General features: G+C 44.8%; 1 long non-coding RNA gene across 1 annotated transcript; it reads right to left on the bottom strand.

The window, feature by feature from the left end:
• Positions 1-3,140: 3,140 nt before the first annotated feature.
• On the bottom strand, positions 3,141-4,745 carry LOC135383109 (uncharacterized). The gene is made up of 3 exons (XR_010419670.1): positions 4,589-4,745; positions 3,944-4,004; positions 3,141-3,535 (listed from the first exon to the last, which is right to left on the bottom strand). It is a non-coding gene; the product is annotated as an uncharacterized LOC135383109 (long non-coding RNA).
• Positions 4,746-8,786: the final 4,041 nt, after the last annotated feature.

Here is an 8,786-nt window from a genome sequence, read left to right as displayed (position 1 = left end):
TCCAAAATAATATTCGTAGGTTCTGGGCTTTCGGTTGATCTGGGCATGCGGCATGATGGCTGATGGCATGATGGCAATATCATATCGAGTAAAATTCCAGTTTTTCTACGGATTTATTTTTAACAGTGTATATTAAGGAACCTTGAGCGTAGTTGGATAGAAATGACACGACACTCGGTCTGTACAAATGAGATCGCGTTCAAGAGGTGATCTGAACGGAGAGGTATCCCGAAAATGAATTTTATTGGTATGCACGTTGCTGACGGGAGAAGCACTATCTTCGGAAGGTCATGGAAGTCCGCGTCATGATTCACGGTAAAAGAGCATGGTGGGAATGGTATGTTCTGTGGCTGGAAAATTTAGCGGGACGGCGGAAAACACACAAGCCTCAAGCGCCTTCAGAGGAGATCGACAGTTCAGACGATATGCTAGTTTCATGCATTCATACTGTTTGCACGCTTTTTCTAGGGGTTGTTTCAGCCGGTTAATAGCATGTTTTCTGAACGTCTGAACTGTATTAACAGAACGCATAAAAGAAAAGTAAAGGAGGAGGTCCTTTTTGTAACCTTCTTCGAGACCTGTGAAGTAGGCGCTTTGTTACTATTTGCTTTCCACTATGACGACCTACACAGTGCCTGGAGCCCGGTCACTGACATGGAAATACCTCTCTGTTCGGATCGGATCATTTCTTGAACGCGATCGACCTCAATAATACCTTTCCTTTGCAAACTTCACTTCTGACTCAGTTGCAGGATTGGATTCCCGCACACCCAAAAACCGCTCAGCCTTCCTCCTCTCCCTGACAAACAGAGGAATCGTTTTCTTTCGAGTATCCCGCTTTCGGTGGTTCTGGGCGCTCGGATACCAGCTCCGGTGGCGCAGCGGTAACGCGTGCGCTTGGAGACTGGGAGGTCCGCGGTTCGCATCCGCAGGCCGGCTGTGCCGTCTGGGGTTTTTCCTGGGTTTCCCTCAGATGTGTAATAGGCGTATGCCGGCACAGTTCCCCTGAAGTCGGCCCATGGACGCAGCTATCCTCCCCCCGAGCGGATTCCGCTCGGTCTTCCACTTCACCCTTTCCTCTCCTCCTCTCCACCACCTTTCCCTTCCCGAGAAACATGCCGCCTAATCAGGCAGGCAGACCTCTCGGGTTCCTCCCAACGACACTCCTCCTCCTCCTCCTCGGGCGCTCGGATGAAAAGGGCTTTTCGGGGATATGGGTCACTGCCACCCGCGTACCCAGATCAACCGAAAGCCCAGAACCTCCGAACATTTTTTCGGATGAAATCAGCTTTTGGTTGATTTGGGACGTCGGTGGAAATGGGCATTTGGAGGATGACGACGAACAATGTCCATCTGGGGTCAGCTCGTATTGGGAGCAGCACACTTTTCTTTCATGGTGTTTGCCTGCTACAACATGTACCGCGGAACAGTTTTTCAGCACCCTGCGGAGGGTAAGAACCTGGCTTCGTTCCACAATGACTGAGGACCGGCTAAACGCGCTGTGCATGATGAACGGTTCATCGCGAAAAAGTGGGTGGCGACAACACATTTGTGGAAAAAGGTGTCAACTCTTTTGCGCGGGAAAAGCAAAGGCGCCTACAGTGAGGGTAGAGAATTATCGTCTATACTGATACTGATGTCCATATTTGCTGAAAATAAATCACCACTTGATATTGTCAACTTGTCCAAGTAGACACGGCTGTTTCACCGTGTGTTCTCGTTTTTGCGAAATCAACAGAAATGAGATAATCGCTGACGGAAAGGGCAGCAGGAATGGCGACGGCAAACGTAGTATGAAACAGAAAATCAGGAGCGAGCCTTTGCACGAACAAGGGATTGCGTTGCCGAGAAACGGCAAAACGTAAAAATTCCGAAGCATAGGGTTACTGAGCCAAAACAACATAGTTGCGGTCGCATTCGACACCCATAACTAGAGGAACACCCCGTACCTTGAGCACCAGCCCGAACGCTTCCACACCCGCCCTGCACTCGCGGCACCCATAACGACCCCCCCCCCCCCCACCACCACCACCACACCACCTCGGTCGGCATTGGTTTGCCCCCCCCCTGGAGAAAATCCTTGCGGCGCCCATGTCAGGGGGTGTTTATTAATCAGTGTCTACGAGTGTATGCATTGGTAGCTAGCCGACCCATATTGGGCATTCCCAAAAATTTTACGTTTCACAGTGTTGTTACTGCGGCAACGGAATATTTGCTTTAGTGAGTCTCATCTCACAGAATGCCTTTTTGTATTGCCAACTCACAGAATGCCTTACGCAGCAATCGTTCAACGTCCCAGACGAGCTATATTTGCACATGAAAACTAAACAAACAACCAGAGAGAAGACCTTGCGCGAGCGCTCGCGACTTTTGGCGCAGATGGGCTGTACAACTTTTCAGCCGGCGCGAATCTGTGCTGCAGGAACAGCACGTGGTCGGCTCGCAACAGAAGGGCGTTTGTGAGCCCCACAAAAATGTGACTTTCCGCGTGGCGCGCTGCGAGCGACAGCGCAAAAGCTCGTGCAATTCGCCGCCATCTTGTCCACGGCCGTGACCACGCGCTCCCCATGCATTAGATTAGGCGCTTGGCACACCAGTCCTTCTAGCCCGCCCTTCCAGCCCTTCTAGCCCGCCATAGCTGGATGGCGCATGGGAGAGGGGCTATGTATGATCTGCAACACGTATGATCTGCAACAGGATAATTGCAGCAGGACGATTTGGAGCTTGAAACAGTTGTGATTTTGTCATTTTGGCCCTCGTGTACCCCGTCTGTGAAACGTAAACAAAAAACACGATATGCTTTCGTAAAGAAGGTCACTGATGGTGAGTAAAGAGAATATACAAGTTCAAGTTTATTCAACATTTTATATCATACATTATATTATTCAACATTTTATATCAAGTTTATACAACATCAAGTTTATTCAAGTTATTTCTTGCACTTATGCGTTTCAGGATACAATGATCGTGCAGGGAGGTCACAAAAGACTACATTTATTGTTTTATGACCTTGCTACAATGACAATATATATTTTAGGAATGACAATGGACAGGTACTCTCTCTAAATTTGTAGCACTCAATTTTAGGTTAGAATGAGCAATGAATAGCAACTTCCCTCCTGATATTTTCTTATATATGATGAATTTTGAATTTAATGTGATCAAATATGTGTTAATATAATAATATATATAAGAATATAATATGTGATAAATGAATGTGATCAACAGTACATGTAAACAACACCAGTAGCCAGAGAAGTGCATTCTCAAGAAATAATTTTCTTCTTATAGCATATATGTGCATGCCTATTAACTGAAACAATTATCACGATTCTCACGGATTTAATTTCTGAGAGTGTACTGTAGAGACGGCTTAGATCTACAACAGTTAATACAAGGTATTATATACTGTGAATACATTTAAAAATCCCATGTGACACATACTTTCTGGAGGTGCTGCGGTAATCAAAGTTTGTGGGCATTACGCAGGTTCTGCACCCATTTCTTGAGTATGTCGAGGCAGCTGTGAAGTAACCTGCATTGATGATGATTATTCCAATTTTTATGGTGCATCGACAACAAAGGAAATAATACATCAGAACATTGGTTTGGGTGCAACCAGTTAAAAATGAATATGTTGTTTAATAAATGCATTGGACAAATGTTAAAACATCAGTTTAAAACATGGTTTACAATCCCTGTATCTTCTAATAATTAAAAAGATTAAAAAATATTCTAAAAAGAATATGGGGAACTCTTCTAAAAAGAATTATAATCTCTAATTATTATATTGCTGGGTGAATGAGCCTAAAGTGTAAGGTGTGTTTCTGATGTGAACATGTAAGAAAATATGCAAAACTGAGAGAGGCTAACCACAGTGCGTGCACTGAGGTTGTTCCTTCCTGTAAAGTCGAAATCAGTGGATGAGGAACGTGATACTTACCTGTACATCCAGCCGTATCACACTGCACAGATTATTCACTGGGCAGCCCTCATGACGAAACCTGTATTGAGAGACCACTTTTGCCTTAAGACTGCTACAAATAGCACGACACGCTACAAATTATTACTATCGTAACAAGCTGACGATACAGCTCAGACACAAAGGCATTATTCAAGTCGCGCCACACCACCGTTACGTAGGATTCTTTGTCACAAATCAAACCAAGGCACAAAACAATACCAATACATGAAAAAATGTGACAATCGTGGTCTTATTATGACGTAATACCGAACTTGTGCGCGAAGGTAATTCAAAGAAATGAATGTGGCACTTGCTTCCGCAGAGAACACCATGTACCATGCTAGTAATGCATGCAAAAAAGCGCTCGAGTGTTCGCACATATATTGATGACAACACTACCTGTGTAGTGTAACATGTTCTTTCAAGCATATTATGCACTCAAACTGTATTTGCCGCCGGGTAATACAGTTTGCAGTAAAAAATGCAAGTGTGCTCGATTGAACGTCGGAAGAGCGATCAAGACACCTGCATCCAGTGCTCGTTTTGGGCAAAAACACACTTCATAATGGTCAAATAAATGTACAGAATGGACGCCTATTTATTCATTGATGAAGAGTGACTCACCTGTATAAATTTAGGCCCTGTAACCTTGCCAGTACGGTTGGTACGACCGTAATTGCAAGAAGTTGCCATGATCGCTGCGGCGACTGTTGTGGGCACCGTAAGATGGCGGCCGGTTTCTTCACGCTCGCGCTCGCTATCCGCGATCCAGCCTTTTACAATCGAGATCAGTGCAACAACCACGCTCGAATGTGTATCATGAAGGGCGCAGGGTTGCTAACACAGATTTCGTACTTTCCCCGCCTTCGCTACCATTTATATTTACCCTGTGGAAACTACACGATGTGGTGACATCCACATATGAAAAATTTTAGTCGACGGAGATTTGCTGTTTTTGTACAACCTTCATTGTACATTTCTTTTGTCTCACTTAGCACACGTGAAGAAAAGTTCTCATCCTCATCAAGATGACAGGTCATTGTTGGATCTCTCTGCGGCATTATTGTTCCTGTAATCTTTTCATCAACAGAGAACACAAAAGTGCACAAATGGTAAAATATAACTTGCTTGTTAAATTGAATAGGGAAAGACAAAACTGTTTATACTGCTCTTGTTTATTTTGCTGCAGGTTTTACAACTCTATCAAGTACGTCAAAACATCAGAGGGCAGGAAGTTCTACTCTGTTTCCTAAATCTTTGGACAATAAAGAAAGATATAGTGTGAGTTGTGACAAAATGTTGATTCTCCTTTTACATTATATTTCTGTTAAATGTTACGATGCGTTTGCCCTGTACACTGAAGCCAGTTTCAATTTGCAGGGCTGTCAAAAGCACTTTACAAAAGTAGATCTCAATTACAGCAACAGAGAACTTATGCAATAAATTATTTAGCCATTTCGGAGTACTATTGCCCACACCAATGATGCATGGTTAACTTTGAACCCAGGTCAAGGGTTGCAATACCTGGAGTCAGCCCTCAAGTTCTTTACAAATGTTAGTTGGTGATATGATAATGAATCAGTTACAAGTACACCTTTTAGCAAAACAGTTAATTAAGTGTTAAATCCCAATCTGGGTTCAAATATTAATTGGCATTTGGAAACCTGGTCAATAAGAAGTACATTAATGTATATTAAAGGTTATGAACACAGTTCAGCTGAGTGACACTGATCTTATTTACTCCTCATATATACAAGACATGAGTATAATATACAAATACACCTAACCCTCCAGGAACAAACTAATAATTATAATATAATGTGACTGCAAAGAAAAAGCAATGAGAAAAACTTGCTGCAAGCAAGAAGTGAAACTTTGCTGACATCGATATATACATTTCTACAAGTCTGCACACTGATGGGGAAAGCGTCCCTAATAGCATGCACGACGCAAGCAGGAAGAATATTTTCTATTGTACTTTTTCAGAGCACCCCCATATCCTCCTTGTGAATAGCCGACAGGTGATATAACGGAATTTCCTGCAGAAATAAGAGGTTTCCGTCCAGTTTGCCGTTCAAGTAGCGCTAAAGACCACACGGTGCTGCCGCGTATGATGCCATACTCTTCGGTTTCTCGGATGCATGTAAAAGATACTTGCAGTACTTCCGTGTCCAGCCACAGTATTTCGAAATATTTGTTAGTTGTGATGCAATTGATGTCTGCTTTTCACACGCATTTTCTACCTCTCGGCAGCAAAAGCACTGGTCCGTGATATCCATCGGTTTGCATTTCCCACATGAACACCTGCACGACGAAAGAACAGCGCTTGTTTCGGGTTACACAAGTGCTTCTCCCTGATACATGTAAATTTCACAAACCAGTCCGTGTTCACTGCACGGTGAGCAACTGGTGAGGGTGAACGTGACTCGGGTAAATCTCTGGACGAGGAATCTTCCGCTGCGAAGCACGCACTTTCCAGCACGCAATCGCACGAACAGAAGTTCTGTGTGAGCGATAGTTATCGAATGCTGAATTCTAGCGCACTCATGTTCAAGAGGTTCGACATTCTCGACGTAGAAAGTGGTCAGAAATGCCAACTGCCATTTTCTTTTTCGCCGGATTAGCGAGAGAAAGCGCGCGTATTACATGCGTCCTCGAGAGATGGCGCGGGGTGATGCAATTGTTGACAGACTGCTCGGTTTCCTACTAGCTTCCTGAACATGCAATTATGGGAAATTCAAATTCCAATACAGAAAGACTACAGCGATTTCAGCCGAGTTCTTTGATATTTGAACTTTTGAAGGTTCAAGCTTTTCGCTGAACATAAAGTTTCGATAGGTTTATATTCACTTTTCGATCCCTTTAAGACCTTGCTGACAGCCATTGATGGAGAGTCTTTGAAACAGGCTGTATTGAACTAAATAAATTACGGGTTAAGTTCCTGTTGAGTTCTGGAGCGCCGAAATAGCGGTTCGACCGGGTTTATTCGGGTTCATAACGGTTCACAGCACTACAGAAAACGTTGTACCAACATTATCTGGTAATATGGTGGCGGGAGCGTACAGAACAGGATGCAGGTGGGTAGAAATCCAGCGAACCGGTAGGGAATTACGAAGGAAGTTGCCTCAGGGCGAGAGCCGCCGATATTTCGAACAGAGACTGTTCTTTTGGGCACACTCCTCATCATTGGCATGGTATTTAGAGGGTTAGGTATGAAGTGTTAAAGGTCCATGCAGATTGTGGGTCAACAGCCCGGAGGGAAGAAAGGGTCCGTAGAGGCTTTCACGGCCAGAGTGAATGGCCGCTTTGTTAAAGTGTGGAGGGGATAGTAGAATGAAGTGATCTTGGCTCCAGACCGGATACAGAAATGGGAGGTTCACGAACAAGGGGACGAAACAGGACAACAGGCAGGAATAGGCGATATGCAAAATGCGACGCGCCATCTCACGGTAATGGTCGTAACTAGATCGGCCATATTGGTAGAGTCGAGAAATGCGCGCGTTAGGCTGCTGCTGTACACATGTATCGTCCATTATGTGCGCATATACTACGGGATCGTACGTTTTTTTACACAAGAATGCCAACGCGCTGTTGCGTTCCATTGTGTAAACAACGTGGAACCAAAGACAGCGACGGGAACAAGGTTGGTATCATTCACTTTACTCTGTTCAGTGTGCCCGGCAGGAACCCTGCAAGCGACCGTGAAATGCAGTGAATGGTACGCACGCAGTACGCCACGGGATATTTTTAAGTGGTGAGTGTGTTGTACGTTGATAATACCGAACATAATGAAACAGGGCTAGCAAAAAAAAAAAAAAGGCTAGTACTTGTGTTACGTGCAGTCTCGTGTGCCAGTTGGCTGTGTCTGTCTTCCAACTACGCTTGAGCTTCTCCCCAGAACGTAAGCTGCTCTTATCGAGCAATAGCCTCCTTTATACAGAGTATATAGGAGGCTATGATCGCGCATCGCGTGACGCACGCGAATGAAAAGATAGGTGTTGCATAGGAGGGGAATTTTCCGATCCCGCAATGTTGCGATGCTGTGTAAGCTGAGACATTCATGCGCGGACCTCGTTGTGGATAGATCCCGCTTGACCTGAGCAAACAGGGCTTCCAGAAGGGCAGCTTATTGAGAATCAAATAATAAATAAAATTGTTGTTCTCCCCGAGCCTTGCTGGCACGCAAAACATGTTACATGCTAACAGTGTTCTTGAAAGTGAACATATTCGACACAAGTGTGTCTGGTTGGATCAGAACTATGATAGTAACGAAAATCTCCAACCAAGGTACAGGACGGGGATACCCAACGTTTCGGAGCCAGTTCGGCTCCTTCTCCACACGTGCACACGTTCCGGTGACTGTAGTGGCCGTTGGCAGCAGCGTTCTTGCCGTGGTTCGAATTTCGTGATTCGTCGGATTGTTTTACAGTCACGTGACGGAGGCCGCTGACGTATACGCTGGGTAACGCTCCAACAGATCAGTTAAGGTTTCCAGGTGTGGATTGTATATGCCAGGACTCTACAAACATTCTTGTGATCTGATTACCCTCAAGGTCGATGATGCAGGCGTTTTGAAAGTCAATATGATGGTCTCGAACTGGACAGTGTTGAGCGAGCCCGAGCAGCACAATTAATGTACTGAAAGTCGAGTGCAATAGGGGTGGACGGGTAGGTGGGATTCCTTGAACAGACTCTTGAAACTAAAAAGCATTGATAAGACACATACCGTCCGCCTCTATTGCACTCGACTTTCAGTACATTGTGCTGCTTGGGAGAGCGCTTCGGTCGATGTCCGACTTCCGTACATCATTCTTATGTTGCC

Source organism: Ornithodoros turicata, chromosome 2 (assembly GCF_037126465.1).
Source record: "Ornithodoros turicata isolate Travis chromosome 2, ASM3712646v1, whole genome shotgun sequence".
Lineage (NCBI taxonomy): Eukaryota > Metazoa > Arthropoda > Arachnida > Ixodida > Argasidae > Ornithodoros > Ornithodoros turicata.
Note: the sequence above shows the minus strand (reverse complement) of the source record. Positions and strands in the feature narration are given on the sequence as shown.